We start from the raw sequence: 23,693 nt of genomic DNA on the forward strand, positions 1-23,693 counted from the left end.
CCAGTACTATAACGAGTGGTACCAAGAATTCGACATGTACACAGCTATAACCAGTTAACGATTGTTTTTCTTGCTAAAATTACCAACATTATCAAACATTACTCGATTATACAATAGTATACTGTATGCATTATTAGTATGCCAGTAATTAGAAGCTTATGCTTTACATTTCATAGCAGCGCGTTGGCAACTTGGGAATTTGTGCAAACCTTTTTTGTCAATTCCATTTTATTTTGGGTACGAAAAAATCATTCAAAGTATACTCTCGTGTCGAGGAGGCTATCTTGAGCATCGTTTTCCAGGTCACGTAGATTTTCGTATTTATTTTGACGATATAATATTCGGATATAAAAGCATATTTTTCGCAAACATTTCTACAATTTATACATATGAAATAAAGCTTATTTGTATATTTATATATTGAACTTCAATCATTAAATGTATAAAGTGTGCCTAGCGAAGTAGTACAGGTTTGATTCTGATCTCTCTGGCTAATATCGGCCCAAGACACATTCAACTTAATTGGAGGGTAGAATAGAAGTATCAATAACTTCTAGATAATAATAGTATTATTAAAATTTTAGAATTTCTCTGTAAATATATAAGATATGAACAATGTACATGATATGATTTATCAATACAAATTAAGCACATGAATAATGTTCTCCAGACCAATTTCGGCCACGGCGGCAAATCTCAAGAGAGATTAGCCAACTACGCAGGAGATATTATAGTGCACAAGTGTGCGCGCAAACACAGGTGCACTCTTTATTCCCTAACTCTCATAATCCGATGGGACGGCAATCCGACACGACCGGAAAGAGTTCAGGCGCAGGACCAACGGCTTTACGTGCTTTTCGAGGCACGGGAGTGTACACACTTCCAACTTCCAGATTCCGGGCTGATACTGAGAATTTTCTGACAGAAAAACCCAATAACTTTTTTTTATAAGCCCGACCTCGGAATTGAACCCAGGACCTCTGGGTCTGCGGCCTTACACCAAGCCACTAGACCAACGAGGCAGCACAAGAAACTCAGTGTTTATCTGACCTTGAACATTCATCCTTAGGTTGAAAATGATCAATCATCAAACCAACATACCTTTCATTCAAAGTGATATGACTGAATGCGAATATAAAAATTTTTTGATTAATCAATTTTTTAAACATCATAAATGGAGATACCAATAACAGAAATTATTCAATTCTAGCAACTATTTTGAAAAGGATAATGATTAAATTCGCTTTACATTCAATTCATTTTTTTTGTTAAATATTCTTTTCCACGTCATAATTACTTTTGCATGTATATTCATATACAGTCAACAGGGCCTTATACGGACTTAACATCTGTGACTGGCAACAAGGACCACAAGGGTAGCGGTCCTGTCGGTTTGTATATTTTCGTATGTTACCTAACGTACGAAAACATAAACCGTCACGCAATATCTGCTTTCAGCACGGCCATAGATATTGGCGCTGTAAGAAGTATTAACTGTTCCTTACATCGACAATGCCCAACAAACCTTCAGAACTAAGATGTCCTTTATGCCTTTTAGACTGGTCCTTTATGCCTTTTGAACCGGAACACAACAATACAAAGTGTTGCTGCTTGGCGGTAAAACATCTGATGAGTGGGTGGTACCTATCCAAACATTAGAGAGTATTGCACAAAATCCTACCATCAGTGTTTACCACCAGCAAAACAGTGTTCTGGCTCCCTCCCCAAACTCCTCTTAGTGGTAAATTAACTTATCTCCTTAGTCCGTAATGCCGGTGAAAACTACTTTTGACAGTTAAAAAGTGTAATAACACTTATGCTATCAGTGTGTTCATTATGTTCTGCATTATTGCTTTTGCAATTACTTACATCTTTATACAGGCAGCTCCACTTAATTAAATAATAAATATACAGACACGAAAATGTTTGTTTAATTTAATGGAGAAAGAGGAACATGAAATTGTAATTAGGGATCATTTTGAACGTCGGACGAGTCCGATTCCGGTACAAAACTGGCAATATTATTTAAAACAATGGAATTTATAAATGTGCTGAACCCTCGAATGGAGGCTGTAAGTTAAGATAGAATCAAAAGACAATACCGGCCGCAGATAATTTATTATATTGAGCAAAAACGTTGGAAAGCAACGGTTACTGCCTAAAGTAGTTGGACACACAGCCAGTTAGAATTATTTATTTTTAAAACTGAAATTGTATATATTCAAACGACTTAAATGTCCCATTGCTAGGTTATGGCCATCTCTCCTTTTGAGGACAAAGATAGGAGATAATTCCATCAGGCTGGTTATTGCGGGATGGTAGATATACATGTAGATTTTCACTCGAAACGATCACGGGTTGAGTTATAAACACAAATTAAGCACATGTACACATCCTGAGCTTTGCCATAGATTCAGGTGTTCTTACCTGCTACTCTTTATCCATATTATTAATTTTATGACGCTTATCACTTAATAATAATTTACTAATTTTCAACTCATTTAATTATATGAAAAGCGCCATGTGTCACATTAACAAACTAAATAACTCGAAGCCCCTTGTCATGTGTCAGAGAGACCGCGAAGGGTCAACTATGCCCCAAAAATTGGTTTTACCATGATATACGCTCATTTGTTTTTATTAAGCCGAAATAGGTTAACCCTGTAATGATAAACAAGACATGAAAGTTTGCTTCTATAAAATATGGAAAAAAATAAAATAAAAGAAAATTATAGAATCCGCATCAATTTAGTAGATTAAGATTGAGGTTTTTGTAAATATTTTTTGGTTGTATGAGTTGATTCCGAATTGTTTATTATAAACTTCTCATAACTTCTAAGCTTTTTTATAGAATAGGAAGGCGGACGTAAGTGGTCACTAACGCCCATAGACATTGGCATTGTAAGAAATGTTAACCATCGCTTACATCACCAATGCGCCACCAACCTTGGGAACTAAGATGTTATGTCCCTTATGTCTGTAATATCACTGGCTCACTCACCCTTCAAACCAGAACACAACAATACCAAGTACTGCTGTTTTGCGGTAGAATATCTGATGAGTGGGTGGTACCTACCCAGACGAGCTTGCACAAAGCCCTACCACCAGTAGATAGTAGCTAACTACAAAACTAACGAGGAAAGCAATATGAATATAGCAAACAGTGTTTAAGTTTAAGTTTTGAATTTTCGATTCTATTATCCTTATAAGATTATCATCCCGGCAACGAAAATTTAATTCGAGACAGCGACTGAAGCAGCGATCTAAAACTGAAATGTATATAAAGAGCGGATCCGGAAACTCATTGTGGCTCAACTAAAACAAAGGACCAAGACGCTTAACCACTGAATGTGTCTGAGATATCATTAAAAATGAAACACCAAATCCAATTCTAGTCACTTCGAAAACTTATTGAATGGTACTGTATAATTGATCACGTTAAAACCGGTTCAAACTAGTTCTAACCAATATTATGTGCAAAATTATTGGTTGCAATTACTAATGTGTACACTACATAACATTTTTTACGGTATTAGGTGGGCAGACAGACAAACGGGATAGCTGATGGTACGTGGTCATCACCGTCCATAGACTTTGACAGTATAATATATTTTAACCACCCCTTACCTACTTGTGGTACCCACGCAGACGGACGTGCACAAAGCCCTATCACCAAGTAACCATTTTTATTATCTTATTATTTTATTTTGACTTTGTAGGTACATAAAAAAGAACACACGAGTAATCAAAAAAGTATCAATTATTCAACAGATTTTATTTAAGATTAATACGGAAACCGAACCAGGCGGACTGTATATTTCCGTAATACTAAATTAATATTATTGAAATTAACTAAACCAATAATTAATTAGTATACATAAATACTATATTTATCGTTAGCATTATTATAAACCGACGTATATACAATATCAGTATTTAAAACAAGATATTTTATTAATGTTTCTAGATCCTTCTAGAAATATAGTAATCATAGCCGAAGATGTTATTATCGCGTGGTTTGAGTGAAACGAATGATATTGCAAGCACAATGCATTTTTAAACCCGTTAGGGAAATCACGAATACGGAAGTTATTATAAAAAAATATTACTGCTATATATAAAATAATTTCGAATATTATATAAAAATAATATGTAGATATATTATATAAATAAATAAAATTGAACTTTTTGTGTGTAAATTCAAAATAAATATGCAAATATGGCTATTTGCGAGGTACTAAAACATTTTTTTTTTTTTTTGGTTTTCTCTGTGTCTGTTTGTCCGTTTATTTGTAATATAGATAAACCCTAATTTAAAAAAAATTTACCACCGTGCTCGGTGGTTGTATATCAGAATACAACATGTCATGTTTCATTACGATTGGTTTAGTGGTTTAATGATAACAAATATATATATATATACATCCATATTCGAAATTTTAATTACTTATATATTCCATACAATGAACACAAACGAATACCTATTAAAATGAACATTTCCATTTTAAATGTATATCAAAAGAACTGTTTCACGGTTTGAATGAATAGTCATTGCATCCGAAATTAAAGTTTTAAGCGCGTTCATATTTAAGATAGAAAATTCATTAAAAACCAGACGGCAGGACGATCGCGACGTCGGATGGGTAAACACAGTGTGAATAATAAAGAGTGCCTTATACTTGTTTCAGATTGTTCTCAGCATAAAGAATTTTAAGTCTGTCTCTCAAGGCTTGTGTATATAGTAAGGCTATTCGCTAAGAACGATTACGAAGTCACTTTAGAAAAAGATCGTAAAATTGATATTTGGCATTTATTGCAGTGACTTCACTTGGAGGTAAGGATTTGTGCAAGGTAGGTATCTTATATCAGATATTCTACCGCTAAGTAGCGATACTTAGCATTTTTGTGTTTCGGTTTTAACTACAGACATTAGCAGCGCATTGGCGATGTCAGGAGTTGTTATTTCTTATGGCCACTTACAATCACATGATCTATTTGTCCATCCTTCCTATTTTAGAAAAAGAATTTAGTAAAAGTAGCGAAAAGGCATAAGTTTTTAAAGGTGGTTAAAGCTTTATGAGCTTTATGTGCTTTATGAGTCACAAAATTGGTTAAAATACCAACTTGAAATCTTTGGACTGATACTAAGAATTATAACCAGCTAACCAGGAAATTGAATCCAGGATCTCGAGATCTGCAGCCTGACAAGCTAGCCACTAGGCTAATGGGATTTGATTATTTATTATTCATACTTAACAAAGCATTATATACATTATAAAAGAGATTAGTTTTTAGATTATAAAAGAGATAATAAAATTGGTTGTATAATTATTTCTTTTTTTTTTTTTGTTATATATAGCGTTTTTAGAAAACACACCTTTTTATATAGATACATCTATCAAAAATAAATCCTTATATAAACACAAAATATGAGCCAAATCATTAAAGACGTTTCCGAGATACAATATATATATATATTTTATTGTAACTCGGAATACAATATATACTTGATTATATATATATATATATATATATATATATATATAAATTAATTGATTATTCTTAATTGTTAACAGTAATTATTAATTATTAACAGACATGTTCATGCACAAAAATATCTGTCCTGGGTCGAACCCACAACCTTCGGCGTGAAAGGCAAGCATCCACCAACCACGCCAACCGGCTCGTCTCGAAGTTGTAACAACTTTGTCTCAAACTTAAAAAAATTATAAAGTAACTTATTTAGTAAAGAAAGTAATTTATCTAGAATATTAAAACTGTTCTGTGGGAGCAAGTTATAATAGTCTGAAACACTGTTTGCTTAGCTAATCCGTTTTCTAGACGTAACGAAATACAAGCGGTTTGCGATATTGATTTAGTACGTAAATTTAGCATTTTGATTTCAACCGTTTAGAAGCGTAAGGTTAAAATTTACTTATTGATTTATAGTAGAACCTTAAAATACCAATCCCTGTGGACGTTGGTCACCATAAGATTGCCATTTGCCAGGTAGCCTACCTAATGTATTTAAATTAGATATAAACCATGTTATAGAAGAGTTTTCTGGCACAAACTGTTTAAAGGCTCCAACCAATAGCTTTACTCAATTAATCTATGAACAAGGCTCTCAAATGATTATTTTACCTAATTTAGCTTAAATTAAATGAAATGTAAAGTCGGAGTTTTCACTACCAATAAGAATTCTAAACACTAATTTACTTAATTTAGTATTAGCCTTTACTCAGATTTGAACCCACAACTTCGATTCATAATATCTACTCGGCCGTTACAGCTGACTTTAGTTTGTAAGTATATTGTATGCATTAGTTAAACGTCAAGTAAAGGAAAGCAGCTATCTAAGCGATTTGTTCTAGAACATTAAGCAGGCGCTAAGTGGCGATTTCGGGGAGGGGGTTTAGGAAATCATAGAGCTTAAGTCAACATAAGGTAACTTTGTTCAAAACAACATCTATACTAATGTTATAAATTTGAAAGTAATCATGTCTGATATGTTTTCACGGCTAAACCACAGCCGATTTTGATAAAATTTGGTATGAAGTAAACTTGCACTCTAAGAAAGGACAAAGGTTACGTTCTTAATACGTGACATCTATCTACCCTCCATGATGAGGGTAGACAGATACTCCATATGTTCGTTTCTAATAAATTTCTTGATAAAATTAGTTTAATGACATTTTATTTATTGCATTCTGATGAACGTCTTTCTACGTCACAAACATATGCGAATACCAAACTTACCAAATGATTTTTATTGGGATGGTTTGGAATGACGCCACGTACCATCCTATGCTAAACCAATCATTTCTTGAATATAGTAACCGTCCATTAATTAAATGAATGAATCTATCATTCATTTTCACTCATTCGTTGGTTAAGCCCATGTTCCGTCATGTTTTACGAAGGATGTGGTTGGATTATGCGGTGTCCAGTTAACAGCGAAGCCCAGAAATATTTAACGATAATCCCTAGCGTGGAATAGATTCGGATTAACTCGACTTCTGTCTGGGGTTCGATTACCTTAATCTTATTGTTTCTTTGACGTAATTTGTTTATGTTTTACGAATATTGCAGCCTCATTTTCAAAAAAAACTCATAAAATATCTAAATATGTACTTTAATTTTAAGTTCGCTCTACAATCTTTAAAAAGTAATTTTACAAGATAAATTTTAAATTATAGCTAATTCACCAAGAATAATAATCAAGATATTTAATAGTTGCTAACTGTTTTACTATTAAAAAACTTATATTGTCAATATGAAAATTATACTATATTCAATAAAGCTCGTAAAAGCTCTTTTTAATCGTCATTTTACAAGATTACATTAAAGGCTACCGTTTCACAATGCACATCCACGTAAAAATCATTACTGCAAGTATTCATACATTTTAAATGTTACATTTGAGTTTTAATTGCGATCATTTTTTTATTTTATTTGCTGTTTCGAAATAATTACACCTGTTGGTCACGTGCTGACTGTAACTTCGATGTACTTGTAATATATATTATGAATAAAATACATTGCGCAAGTTTATTGTATACAACAATGATATTCTGTATATTTAATTTGATTTTTTACTCTTGAAATGTTGAAACCGACTTACGGTGGGTGACAAGCCATTTTGATGCTTGTATCACTTAAATGTTTAACTGTTATAGTCAATATCGCATATCACTTTCTGATTTTACAAAAGTCATTGATATCTTACATGACAATCAAAATGTAACGAATATAAACTCCATACTTTTATCATTTTATCATATTACCAACACTCAGCAGCGTGGTGGTCTTTATTCTACACGAACTAATAATTATATATTTTTTTTTATAGAATAGGAAGGTGGACGAGCATATGGGCCACCTGATGGTAAGTGGTCACCAAACGCCCTTAGACATCGGCATTGTAAGAAATGTCAACCATCGCTTATAGCCAATGCGCCACCAACCTTGGGAACTAAGATTTTATATCCCTAGTGCCTGTAATTACACTGGCTCACTCACCCTTCAAACCGGAACACAATAATATCAAGTATTGCTGTTTTGCGGTAGAATATCTGATGAGTGGGTGGTACCTACCCAGACGAGCTTGCACAAAGCCCTACCACCAGTAAAATCAAATAAAACCAATGTATGATGTACGAAGCGATTATATATTTTATTAAAATATCAATAACGATACATTAAGGTACTCAAATAATAAGGCAATTAGATAACATTGGCTAATTAAAGGGAAATTTGAAGTAAAAATCCCAAAACAACTATTATATGTTAATAGGCAGGCTATCAGACTATTACCGAGTTTAATGGACACCGAATAAAACACTATACGAAACGAGTTCAGTGGGTCGAATATCACACCGTTATTGTACGGACATTTATTTATACATATTTTAAAATATATATTGACAAAATTATTGTCGTATTAATTAGTATCGTTCTTAATGCTAGAATGCATTCTTTATATTTTGGCTAATCAGAAATTCACACGGTATTAGAACTAAACAATTATATTGAAATAAAATCTTGTGATTTTATTTGAATATAACTTGATTTTATTACTTGTGCACAAACGTGTAAATAAAAAATTAAAAATAAATTTATTTTTTATATAAAAATATTAAAATAAAACATTAATTAAGTAATGTTCTCAAGGACGATGGTTTAAGGAGAGCTTCGATTAAGCCATTTTTTTTCTTAAAAAAAAACTATGAGCTATGAATAGAATTCGAAAGCAAGAGCGAATTGTTTGAAATGATCTTTTAATAATCAGGAATTAGTCAGACATTGTTTAACTTTATTCCGTTTTTAAACATTATCGTTTTTAAACATTATCTAAAAATTTAGTTCAGGGGTTCATTAGCTTAACAATGCTGTCTTCTTTTTGCGAATGTAATATCAATGTCATCATTGATATTACATTCGAAAAAAAAAGAGAGAAACAATTGTGTAACTAAGCACTCATCAAACTATGTTTATAAGTAAGGTCGTATTTAATTTCAATAAATCTTATATTTAAGAACCATTTCGTATTTTTCAGCGAGCAAGATTTTATAATTTGTTGTAATTCACCACTAGATAGCGCTGCAGCACAATTAGTATATCGTTCACCTGATCGACATGACAATTGATTGATACAAATACTCAGACAGAACAATGTCAGCGTGTTTCTGCTACTTATGTTATATGAAAACACTGATTAATCGTCAAGCATTTTAACATAGGCCTCTTTTAGACTGAACCATAAACTAGTCTTAATCTTATAATGTAATATAAAAAAAATGTTTAAGAGATATTACACGACGGTGTGACGGATGTCGTGTTAAAACGTTTCACCATTAACCTGTGAACAAATCGAGGGACCTCACGTGCGACCCTTGTCGTCACTTAGCGAGAATATACACACACAACTACGAACATTATAATATTAATCAAAACCTATACATATATTACTTCGTGTTATATACCCAAAATATATATAAAAAATTGAGCAACATATTTTTTATTGCTTTTTTTTCACACACGGCCATCTGATCCTAAACTAAACAGAGCTTGTACTATGCAAACCAGACAACTGATATACTACATGTATATACTTCGTTTCTTTTTTAAATACATACTTATATAGATAAATTACTCCCAGACTCAGGACAAACAGGTATGTTCTTGTACAAGCTTCTGTGTAAATGGCAAGTATCTAACAACCATGCCAACCGGCCCGTCGCATTTATTATATATAATAAAAAGTATTAAAATAAAAATTATAATGCGTAACTGAAAAATTTATTATACCAAGAATATGCATCAAGTTACAGAGAACATTTTAGCATATAATATTATTATGTCACCCTTTTAATGTAAAGTAAAATATTAAGGCCAATAAATGTCCCACCGCTGAGCAAAGGCCTTATCTCCTTATAAGAAGATTTAGAGCATATTCCACTACGCTATTTTAACGCCGATGGATACAAACGTGGCAGAGTCGTGTGACATGTGCGAGTTCTCTCATAATATGAAATAGTTTAAAACAATATATTATAATACTAAATATATAGAAAACGTTTCTAACGTCGTGCACTACGGGTTATGATATGACGCGGCGGGAGACTCGGTTAATTAAAGTTATCGTTCTGACAACGAACTATTTCAGTTAGAAAGAACCGCAAGACGACGTATATTAAGGTATGCACTTCGCTTTAAATATAATATATAGAGGGAATGTATTAGTATTATATACAAGAATATATTGCTAAGGATATTATATTTAATAAAATACTTATCACAAAATACAACGTATCATTTCATCGTTCAAGTATAAAGAACATTCTTTTTTTTATATAATAAACGAAAGAAAATAAAAATAACGAAGCTATAGAGTGCAAAATACAAGAATTGCTACAATCCCACTATCCAAAGCTCACGACCAATAAAAGCTCGCGTGTAGGCGCCACAAATGTTATAAGCGTACATATATAAAAACTAGATATGACTCTTTAATATAATCGTGATAAATATATTTTTAAATTGAATTGATACATATTATTATGTAAAGTTTAAAATAGATATAACTGTAGATATATTGCATATTATAATATATAAGGGAAGTTTTTTTTTTATAGAATAGGAAGGCATATGGGCCACCTGATGGTAAGTGGTCACCAACGCCCATATACATTGGCATTGTAAGAAATGTTAACCATCGCTTACATCGCCAATGCGCCACCAACCTTGGGAACTAAGATGTTATGTCCCTTGTGCCTGTAATTACACTGGTTCACTCACCCTTCAAACCAGAACACAACAATACCAAGTACTGCTGTTTTGCGGTAGAATATCTGATGAGTGGGTGGTACCTACCCAGACGAGCTTGCACAAAGCTCTACCACTTTATTATTGATACAAAGATAAAACACAATTATAACATTATAATATTTGTAATTTTGGTCACGTATCGAGTAAAAATGCTTCACCGATTTTAATAAAACTTAACAGGATAATAGTTAATGTTCTTGGTTACCATATGGAATATTTACTAATTCTATTAATTATACAGGATATAAGCAAAAATAAATTATTAAATTAATAATTTATATATATATACGGTTATTTATTTAAATATACTATAAAGCAGCACCTTCAAACTCATGTAGTTAATACCTGAAAGTTAAAAAAGTTAAACTTGTTTACGTCACAAATTCTACGTTGCATTTTAACTTTTATCGAAACGCTAGAAGTTTCACTTCTAAAAGTAATAATTTATTACAAAGGTAATTTTATATCTGATAGCTTTTAGTCAATAATATATTAACCTCAGCTTTATATGGATGTATACAAATAGCAAACTTTTATTTGTTACTTGAAGAGTCTCAAAATCCCCAAACAAATATTAGAGACTTCAATATTTCCCTTCCAGTATTGTACAATCAAGTACATGAGTGAGCCTGATATTAAAAAAGAGCCAGAACAATCATTCGGGCCCCGACTCGCTCATTCTAGCCCCATATCCAATTACGAGGCGCTGACTCGGGGCACAAGTACACTCGCGCACAGTTCTTGATGAAACATAGTGAAATTATTTTAGTCACAACTAGTTAACGCGTTAACAACGCTTTTGTGTGTGACTTGAAAAGATTTTTTTTAATATAAATAAATTATGTGATAAATGAATATGTTACTCGTATGTCGTGTTTAATGTTTTATATGTGTGCGTAGATGTAATTTATATGGAAAAACTAGGTTTCACAAACATTGAATAAGGTTTACCCACTTTAAACCACGAATTAAAAAATAAAGTCTGCGTGGTTTAAGCTTGAGGGCAATATTTTTTATAATTCTAAAAATTATTACGTACCAATAAATAAAAATTAAAAATTAACAAATTTAAACCATGTCCTAACAAGAAACGAGAAAAATGTCGTCTACAATAATACATACAAGGTATGTTTATATTTGCTATAAATGCTAATGTAGAATATTATTAGGTCACGAATTCAAATACATAACACAATTACTTATCAATCTTAATATCAATAAAATTATTTAAAATTCTATGCAATATAGGCAAGTTATTCGATTCTATAATAATAATCATCAGCGAATTTTACCTTCGCGACAAATTGATTTTAATTATATTAAAAAAAACGACAATACGTCAGCAAAGACGTATATGATAAAAAGACATGAAATTAGTATCCTTTGATTGTATCAATAATGAGCTTTATAAAAGAAAAGTGAGTTGGTGAGCAAGTCAGTGATATTAAATGTATCTAAATAAGCACAAGAAACATAACATCTTAGATTAAATTTTAAACGGTATGGAAACTAAAAAACACACTCGTGGTATATCATATTGAATAACATTAATAAATAATCTTCAAAATCGGTTCAGGAACGGCAAGATGGCGTTAAATCTTACTTTCTTACCATGCAATTGATTCAGGACAAAAAATGTTTCTTTAAAATTAAAATAAATAAATAACAGCGCATTGATGTTATAAACTTCAACAGTTTTAGTGTTTAAGAGCGAAGATGACCACTTATGAGGTCGACAATTTTCTCGTCTTTCTTAAAATAAAAAAAAAAATCGAAATTTGGCATAATGTAAACTGACAAAATATTTTTTTAAATCTTCAAAATCTTTGGTGTGTTCCGATTACATTACTATATACATAAACAAATCGAAATTGTTGTGCCATGAATTTCTCAACATAATAGCGAAATAACTTCCAGCGTAAGAGACGGGTCATTTGGACGAGATGGAACTTGGTACATTTCTTCCGCATCATTTGTTAGCCGGCAATTTCGCGGAGTCACCGGTTAATGGTCGCACAAAAACGTGATGAAATTTGACGCGCTTTTAAAAAATGATCTTTGTCATTTTTACCGTAAATTTTATGTCAAACTGCGGTAATAACTGTTGGAGATTGCGTTGACGAAAATCCTAGACAACGTCACAATTTAATGGAGCATTTTTTATTAAAATGTGTTTTTTCACAATCGTTTGCTTCCGTGCCTTTTTACGTTTCCTCACGGAGAAAGTTTAATGGTTACAGCTAAAATGATTAAGGCTCAGTGGTAATCTATCCTAAATGCGCTTAAATCATCTCTGAGTCACCATTTACAACACCAACTGGTTCAGCCGAAGCCACGCAGCTAAATAAATATCGTTGCATTATGTCTATGAATAAAAAACAATTCTGCTAGAAAATATTTCAAGATTTACAAATCAAATATATTCACCCTTTAACAAAAAAAGCAAATCTTTTGCACGGTAAAGCGTGAAACAGCTTACGTGATTGAGACAAAAAAAAACCGGTATACATAATAAATGAGAATCGAGTTCAAATGTATTCTTTTGATATTTAAATCATTGACTAATGAAAGGTGCCTGGGATGTTTCCAAATGGATATTTCTCTTGGTGAATTGATTTTACCGACTATAAAGAAAGTCAAATATGGCCCAGTGGTTAGAGCACGCAGCTTCAAACCCGAGCAAGCACCACCACCATTGAATTGTGCTTGTTTTACTTTTATAATTAATGAAAACATTAAGTAAAATTAAAAACAACTATACCAGATGTGTTCCCAGCCGCACTTAGGTAGCATGGTGGAATGAGCTATTATAATAGTAAATAATATGTTTTGTAGCAAATAAGAGACCATAAGGATTAACGGACATATATTTTCCTATGGAAATCTTATCTAATCTTTAATAACACTGAAAATTACTAGTAAGTCTTAATTTGAAAGTAAATATCTGAAGTTATTTTAGAGATTACAAAGTTCGCTTGAATGTTGAAGGTTGCGAGATAGAAATCTTACAGTTTTGCTGGAAAAGCTCTCGGCCAGTCCTTTGAGGCTTTTTTCTTTCTGACCACGTTTATAAAATTAGCCAGCCAAAGCGCAGCTACTTATATAATATATTATATATTACATACTGAATCTTCACCGAAACGCGCTGCTTCTTCTGAAATAAGTTCAATGTATATTATTTTAGTAGAATTTTTCAGTTTATAATAAAGGAGTTCAACAATTATCACTTTATAAAATAATATAGTTTTTTTATTTAACGAAAAAATGAGAACAATATTTTGTAACATTATATATATATTTTACAAATTAAAATTTTCAACAAAACATTTTTTATATGTGTGCAAAAACAGATTAAATATTCTCTTTACAATATGCGCATTTGTTTAATCTACAGTCCCTGACAATTTCTTTGGTCCTTTGAATGGGATCCATTTTAAAATGAACCTGAGGCATAATAGAATTGAAATAAATTAATAATTCACTTTAAAACACTTCAATCACGAAGACACTAGACAGAATTTTTAATTAAAAAACGTGTTGTTATCAGTGGAATGGTTCTTTGCTAATAAAAAATATCGGTTTCATTTTATAAATTGGAATGGACACGTTTAATAATCAGTTTTCACTTAATAAATATTTTCTTATTTTAAATATAAATAGCTTTAAAGTACTTGCAAAGCTGGGCGAAGGGCTCACAAGGATGAGAATAAGTTCTGTTTACGTCATACTGCTCCAATACTACTCTTACATTTCTTAACAGGAGTATGGAATTGAATTAGCGAAGCAGTAAGACAACAAACCGTATTGTATCTATTTATATCTAAATACTTCAATCTCAGCCATTATGTTTTTGTATGTACAAATATATTTATGTTTCTTTATATTGTTTGTTCTATATCCAGCACCGGCTTTCAGGGCGGGCGTTCCGGATGGTTGCTCGGGGCGCCAGGCTTAAAAGGATGCTTCCTTTGAGCCAGTGTGTGCAGGCCGCCTGATCTATGTATGAATTAAATCGATCGACCTTGAAGTTCAGCCTCATAGAGTTTATGAGGAGAGTTGGCTATTGTTCCGTTATTAAATTCAAAACCCAAACCAATCAAAGCTTCTTGACCACTATTTGTACAACAAGGCTTTTAAAGAAACTCACAAAGATTAAAAATTTCATTACTTATCATCAGGCGAGCCGTACCTGATGATAACTTGATGGTCATTGCAAATTAGGAGCATTAAATGCCATAACAAATTAATGAGTGAGTAACCACTCACTAAACGTACTCTCTACCACAGTAGTAGAATAAAAAATGAGTTATAGAGAAAACAAAATTAAATTTTATTTTCAATAAAAAAATGAATATAGATATGTAAATTCTAATTAAAAATGTACAATTTTTAATAAAAGTCAACACAAATGAACAAAACGCGAATAAATAGTGCAAAGTCAATAGAACTGTGTCAAATGCAAATGTAGGACGTGTGGTCCGACATTAATGTGCGCTGTGTGAGACCTCGGACACGTTGCTATGGAAACAGCGGGTATAAGTATTCGCAGCGGACATAGAGGATCCAAATACACATAGAAGAACTTCTCATATTATTTATTGCTGGTCCGGAATGTCTCTAACGAGAAATGGCAAGGGGCTGAGCAGTTACGGTTTCAAGGCTGTTATTTGTATCTATCCATACGTTTATGTGATAATAAAGTATGTCTAGAAGGCACCTGATAATAATAAAATAAAATTCAGTTGTCATCTGATAATAATAATTTTAAATGGTTGCAGTCAATCTAATTCCAAGAGTTATCAACTCGTTTTTTTGCGAAGATCAGGTGATCACTCTAATTAAAAAAATTTAACTTTCCATTATTGAATTATTTTAATTCTAGACATATTCGAGCAGCGCGATAGTAAGGATTTCTAATCTAATCAATCGTAAAAAAGTTATCATTTTAATTTTTTTTTTATTTATATGAATGATTGACGACACATTTAAGTTGTTAAGAAATGGTTTAACACTAGTTTAACGAGATGAAAATCGTTCAAATAAGGATGTACTATTTGTTTATTTATTTATTTATTTTTATATTCGCCGGGAGGGCAAATGACTCTACTCCACCTGATGGTAAGTGGTAGTAGAGTCCAAACGCGACGACGGCCAGTACAGACGGGAAAAACGTTCTGCACTAGCCGCCTTCGCCTTGCCGGCCCGCAAGATGCCTCTTCACGCCTCGTTTGAAGGAACCCGGGTTGTAAGAGGAACACGTGAGCTGGTAAGGAATTCCATTTTTTGGAAGTGCGACAAAGAAAGGAGTTGCCAAATTTCTTTGTTCGCGATGGAATTGATGTCACAGTTAGGCGGTGACATCGAGAACCAGCTCGCGTGGATTTAAGAAGGAAGGGGGAAGCAGGAATTAGAGAGAATAATTCCTCAGAGCACTCGCCGTGATACAGTCGATAGAAAGCGCTCAGCGCTGCTATCTCTCGACGCAATTGTAAAGGCTCGAGGGTGTTTGTGAACTTTACGTCGCCAATAATGCGGAACGCACGTCGCTGCAACCGATCCAAGGCCTCCAGTAGGTACTTAGCGGAGCCATCCCAAAGGTGCGAGCAATATTCGATGCTAGGGATTGACGTTCGCTGCGACATTAGTCCAAGGGATTACATCGAGGCTGTTATAAAAACATATAAAAAAGGTACGGTCTTGCGTGGAATATTGCTCGCACATTTTCACAAGAGTTTAGCCAGGAGATCGGCTAAACTCTTTGCTGATAAATCCGTCATCGATGATTGTAGTGCGCTGCCACCTACAATACCTTCATGTGGCCATACGATGCCTGACATCAAAATCAGGCAAAATCAGGCAAAAGTGATGTCCGTGCGGAGCTGCAATTACTTGATGTACGGAAAGCTAGCGGTCTCGATGGAATACCAGCCATAGTGCTATAGAAGTGCACAGCGGAGCTGTCTCCTGTGTTAACGCGCCTGTTCCAACTTTCCTGAAACAAGGTCATGACCAATCTGTACAATGCGCTGTGATCCGCTCTCTCTCTCTCTCTTTGGAATTTTTATTGTAGTTGCTTTCAGTGAGTCAATGTTTGATGCCCCCCTAATGCAGCCGTTGATCCACTTGCGATATGCCGCCTGCTTAGATGATACAGCATCGGCACATTCACGAGTGAACCAACGGTTACGCGTACCTCTACTGACGAGATCTGAGCTAGGAATGTAGTATTCCATTCCCAACATGATCTCGCTAGCAACAGCAGCGGCACTAGCTGCCGGGTCATTCCCACTGAAGCAACGTTCCTTCCAAGGGACCGACGCATAGTAATCGCGCATACCGTCCCAATCCGCCGACTTATAGTGCCAAACGCGACGTTTGCATACCGCTAGTGGCGGCAGCTTGGCCTGTGGCACTCTGGTAGATATAAGGCTGTGACCCGAAGAACCAAGAGGAGCTTGAACCACGATCTGATATTCCACCGGGTGAGAAGTCAGCAGAAGGTCCAGTAGAGAAGGTGCTTGCCCATCAATGTCTGGGATCCTGGTGGGCTGATCAACCAGTTGGGTCAAGTCATGTGTGAGAGCAAAAGCATGAGCAGTCCTTCCAGCATGGTCAGTTTTGAGGGATTTCAACCATGACTCGTGGTGAGCATTAAAATCCCCCAAAAACACCAATTCTGCGCTAGGAAACTGCTATTGCGCAGCATCTGCCACCCGACTAAGATGGTCAAATAATCGGCTTGTCTCCAAGTCACCATTGTGGGATCTGTAGAGGCACACGTAGACTCGACTCTGACGAACCAGGTCCACACGTACCACCAACATGGAGAAGGAGGGGTCCTCCAAGCAGCGCAATCGGTGACAACAAACATCTGCCCTGACGAACAAGCATACTCCGGCTTTCGCTTTAAAAGATTCTTCAAGCATGTGGCCGGGATAGTTAAGGTAGCTGGTGTCGGCAGGGCGGAGTATTTGCGTTTCCGTGAGAAACAACATTGCTGGCCGTGCTGTCTCGAGATGGTGGTGGACAGCGTTGAGGTTAGCGTGGAGTCCTCGGATGTTAGAGAACTCGACCTCAAACAGCGAGGGTATAGTGGGGGTGTGCACCGCTGTACGACCATTATTTCCGTTTTGTTGCGCTACCATTTGGGAAAAAAAATGGAAAAGAGACGTGAAGCGAGCGACGTATTGCCACGATAGGGATGGGCAAAGTGTGGAGGTGTGTTTACCCAAGTGGTAGCCAAAAGGAAAAATACACTGACCCGCCGGACTGAAGGGCCCCCGAACCCCCCCGGAAGTGGTCGCCGGGACCCCACTTTCCGGTCACCAACCGGCACGACGGTCCACGCCGAGATTATGCGTGGCCTGGTGGGGCAGCCTCGCGATCTGGTTAGGCACGCTCGGGCCCTTGTACCATGCCATGGGCGGCCAGCGGAACAGCCGTTTCTTCGGGTCTCCCTGTCCGGCAGGTCAATACAGTTTCCCCCGGCATTGGTTCAACAGCCGTCTCCATTGGACCAACACCCATCGCGGCAATACTCACTCGGGCACTGGCTGTACGCTGGCTGACCTCGAAACGCGGCTGCAAGCCACTTCACGAGTTTTTCACCAAGCGTACGGTGGTAACAAGCCAGGCGGATGTTTAACATCCTTCCACCAGATGAGCAGATGGTCGCTCAGATATCCCTTAGTCGCCACTTACGACACCCATGGGAACGAGAGGGTCAGTGAAATGTATTCTTTCTCCGTCACTACACGGATAAAAAAATCGGATAATAAAATTTACACATTGCTAGAATACATTCATAGTTTTAATAAAATGCTTATAAAAATATTAAAAACATTAGTATCTAAATGCATTTAACCTTAGTTTTCATATTATTATTATTTTTTTCTAATAATTAGTGTCTTTGTCAGCTAAATATCGCTCCGCTTATCGCTTCCCTCTCCGCGTATGCGTGATATCATCCTAACAGCAGGGTTTCAATGCATGAGATCGGATTTAAATTTCAAAGGCTGCCTGTAACTAGAGCAATGCTCATGCTGAAATCTTGATATATTCGTTTTTCAGCTAATTGAGATGTTTACAGAGACTATGAAATCTTTAACTTATTTTATTTCGTTAAAACCCACCCGTGACTTCTTTAAGCCTCAGCCTTACTTTATAATTAGGCACTTAAATCGCTTATTATATTACATATTCGGTTTCACTTAATACATAATTATATATTACATAACTTGTCACCACTCAATGACAAGGGTACACGGAGACGTAAATTGAATAACCCATAATTTCATTGCGTGTCCCATGGGATAGTTCAACTTTGAACTTCAATTTAATATGCCAAAGATTTACTGAATTATGTATTATAAGTTTAACTTAATGCATGTGGGATTTATTTTGTGTAAAGTTATGACGACCTTTAAAACAAATGTACAAATCTTTAAAGTAGAAGCGAGGTACTTTTAACATTGGTAGGATTTTATCCAACTCGTCTTTTTGAGAAATTGCGATTTTACCCCCAAACAATAATACTATGTAATTACTCTCTTAGTTTAAGGGCTGCGTTAGCCAGAAAGATTTTGCATATAAAATCTTGTTGCTGATGTTAAAAGGTTTTTGTCAGTTCTTACAGTTCCATTGTCCATGGGTTTTCGCCATCAACACAGGACCGATGCGCCCATGTGTTTTTCAAAGATATATACAAAGAAATAAAATGGAAGCGACTGTCGGCATGTGATTTCAAAATAACTGCCTATTTTAATTTAAAATGTCTATTTGCGAGTTTCCAAAACCAAAGTAACCGATGTTTTTATATTATTTTTTTATAAAATAGTAGATTTTGAAGGATTTCCATCACAAATCGCATTACACGCTGGCGAAGACGCTCGTAAATAATAAAATATATGATGAATTGATAAAACCTAGAGATTACAATTACAAAAAATTTGAATAATATTCACCGAACCAGAACAGGATATATAGACTAGTTTTCGCCCGAGGCTTCACCCACGTGTAAGGGGGACAAGTTAGGTAAAACGTAGCCTATCTATCTTCTTTGGGTTTAATATTAATTTCATCAGAATAGTTTCAGTGGTTTAGCCATGAAAGCGTAAGTGACAGACAGACAAAGTTACTTATTACTTATATAATATTTGCGTTAGTAATATTATGATCTAGTTAGGGGAGGCGGTGAACCAAGCGTGTTGCTCTTGCGGTCTGGGCGTTGATCTTGTAGGTGGCCCGTGATTTAACGAGCACCATGAGTTTATCAACAATAATAATCAATGATCATTGTTAAATCATGAACCAAAATGGCCCAGTGGTCCCACGCGTGAATCTTGACCGATAATCGCGGGTTCAATCCAAACAAGCACTACTGGTTTTTCATGTGTCAAATGTATATGTATAATTCGTCTTGTGCTCGGCATTGAAGGATATCATCGTGATCTCTCTACTCTACACGTGTCTTTTTTCAGTAAAACTGCGCCACATATATCATCCAACCCGCATTGGAGCAGCATGGTGAAATAACCTCTAAACCTTTTTCTCAAAGGGAGAGGATGCCTTAGCCTGAACAATTAACAATTAGCATTAACAGTGTTAATACTAGTTTATTTTTCATTTGTATTACGAAACTCTTTATTTTTTAAATTTCAACGTATATATAATATTCCGCATTACTCGTAACGCAAGCTTACGTGTTAGGCGTATATACAAGAAAGATATATACGTTTCAAAATCACAATTACATTGACCATAATATAATAATAATAATAAATACCTAAACCACAATCCTTATTTTTTACTTATAAGTAGTTTATTACAGATATATGTGAGTCGACGCGGACGGTCATACGCGCCAAACAGCAATAATGTTTATGCCGCCATTTTGTATACCGTGGCGCCCGCTCCCCTCAATCTTCGTTTAACATTTGAACAGTTTACTTGTGTTTAGCACTATCAAATTTTAAACGGGTAAATTTGTTCCGTGTTACTTTTGTTGTAAAGGATATTGTTAATATTTTTTTATATATCATAAAATAGATACTATATATTTTGTTCATTGGAAATATATGGACTTTCCCCTCTTATAAAACATGTTTCTAGTAATCTACGGTACCTACTATTCAGTCGGCTCTGGTTCTTGGAAGAAGTCAGATCGTTGATTATACAACAAAAGTATATATATGGAAATAAATTTCTAAATTATTGTGGTTATTTAAAAACTGACTAAATATTGTTTTTGTATATAAATGTATTTATGGTATCAGCAATGAATAATTACTCTATCGTACTCTTGTAGTGTACAAAAGATTTTAGTAGTAACTTGCGACGTGTTATATACGCTGCCTAATAGAAACATACAGACATATTAAACCAACATTTATATTAATTAAAGATGTGGAAGGAAGATGGGGAAGTTTTGTTTTAATTATGGAGCAATTTCAAAATGTAATAAAGCATTCGATTGTGTCATGGATGCGGACATTGAATGTCGTTTGATAAATTAAAAAAATATGTTTTAAAATAAAAACGCAATTTTTTATATAAAATCTCTACCTTTAGCCACGGTAAGCTGAGATAGATTACATATATACATTAATTAGTAATCATATTCATATCTAATATTAAATGCGATTAGTTTTATTTGTAATAGTAGCTAATACATAGGTATTCCTAATTAAAGTATTCTAATAATAAATAAATAAAACGTTTTAGTTGACATGGTACCGTGGTATCTCGTACCTGGTACCCATGGTACCACAACAACAAACAAATTATTTTAATCAATTTATTATTTGTATTTCAAGGATGTCGTTACCATCGAATTCGCAGCTTTTGAAAACGAAAAATAAAACAGTCGAAGGACTTAAGCTTTATGACGTCCGAATGAAAATGGATTTAGCCAAACATATTGTCACAGCGTGCATGAACAAAACCATTAATAGAAATAATATATGTGATAACGAATTTTATATAGAAGCACACAATTACATAACAGCTTCGACTTTATTGATGTCAACAATTCTAGCAAAGATAGATAATAAAGATAAACCTAAAATATTCGATGATTGGTATGAAGAAGTATCCTGAGAAAAATCGGAAGACTTAAACAGCGCCACTCAGTTTATAGATATACCACTTAGATATTGTATTGTCAATCACTATTTACACATGCAATGTATACCGACTAAGATTTATGTATGCGATTATCTTAAAAAAGAAGGGATAAACATGACGATACAAGAAATAAAAAAGATTTTAAAAATAAAAGGTTATAAGACGCAACGCCTTCCAAGAAACACTGCGACTATTATTGTATAGAATCCTGAGCAACGTTTCAATAGAATAAAGTATTTATACAATCTTATTCAATTCCGTAAACTTGAACTTCATATTGTTTATATTAAAGAAAAACAAATAAACAATGAATCTGATAATTCGACAACCTTGATATTTATAGCAGTGTCTAGTTTAATGGGTGTCATAAGTAAAAAAATCCAAAAGATCTCAGAAGCGACAAATACATGACAAATACAAAAATTACAGAATCAATATATGATTGGTTTTTAAACAACTTACTAAAACGTTTGTCTACAAAAAGCATTATTGTTTTAGAAAATAGTTTAAATGAAATTCAGATTCCAACGATTAACAGTAATAAAAGTGATATGATAAATTGGTTACAAAGGTATGACATACCACATTCCCCTGAAATGCATTCAGCAGAACTTTTCGAAATGATAAAGAGATCTAAACGTACCCTTTCATTCGAGAAGCACAAACTCGACGAGATTCTAATGGCGTATGGACACAAAGCATTACGACGTCCACGTCGTGCTCAATACTTAAATATCTTCGAAACATTTTAGAGTCGAAACGTTTTTGAGAATATTGAAATATATAATTGGAAAACTAAGAATTAAATTTGATTGAAAGAGAAAAAAAGATGTATTATGATGATGTTGCTGTAGACGACATTGTAGACACAGTAATGACGTATCAAAATATGTAACAATACCTTTCATTTATATACAAAAATGTGATGAAGGTATTGATGAAATAAAGATGACGGAAATAGTTCAAGATTAAAATATACAAGAAAAATTAAGTAAAGTAATAATTTTGTTTTATTTTTTATCCTAAAAAATATCGTAATACAAACTCAAACTAGCTACAACTTAATTGCTACTAAAATATGTATACAAAAAGGTATAACCTTTTTAGAATTGAAGGCCTATCGTGTCAATTCAACATTGGGAGTTATAAAATGAACAATTATACAATTTGATATTGTATTGAAATCTTTAATGTCTAATAAATTACTTTATAGAGTTTTAAATACAAAAACATAATTTTAAAAACAATAATCATTGGTAAAAATATCATAATGTCTTCGAAATTCTTATTGTACGGTTCAAAATACTTTTAATATTTTGCACCATAAAACTTTTTAACATACGAATGAATGCGGTTATCATTTGATGAAAAGAAAAATTTTAAAACTTATAAAATATATACGACATAACTTTTAATAAAAACGGTTATTTATTAAGTATTTTGGATTTAAAATTATTCCGACTACACTATAGATACTGTTTATTCAAATACAAACATTTTTCGTTCATATTTATTTATAAACAGGTCCCCGATACTCATTTCCGCTTTCCTTTGAGGGTAAACAACTTGGAGATTGAACAGTACAATTAAACCAGAGCATTTCCTCATAACTTCTAAGAAATAGAATTCCTAATCATGTGCCTTAAATGGAAAACTACTCTCAACCTTTCATTCGAAATATCACAATTATTGATTCATGTAAGTAAAAACTTGAATCTGCTATCAATATTTGTCGAATT

At 33.9% G+C, this 23,693-nt stretch overlaps 1 pseudogene; it reads left to right on the top strand.

The window, feature by feature from the left end:
• The first annotated feature begins 21,645 nt into the window (after nucleotides 1-21,645).
• LOC126777956 (uncharacterized) lies at nucleotides 21,646-22,926 on the top strand (annotated as a pseudogene).
• Nucleotides 22,927-23,693: the final 767 nt, after the last annotated feature.

Source organism: Nymphalis io, chromosome 24, assembly GCF_905147045.1.
Source record: "Nymphalis io chromosome 24, ilAglIoxx1.1, whole genome shotgun sequence".
NCBI classification, from domain to species: Eukaryota; Metazoa; Arthropoda; class Insecta; order Lepidoptera; family Nymphalidae; genus Nymphalis; species Nymphalis io.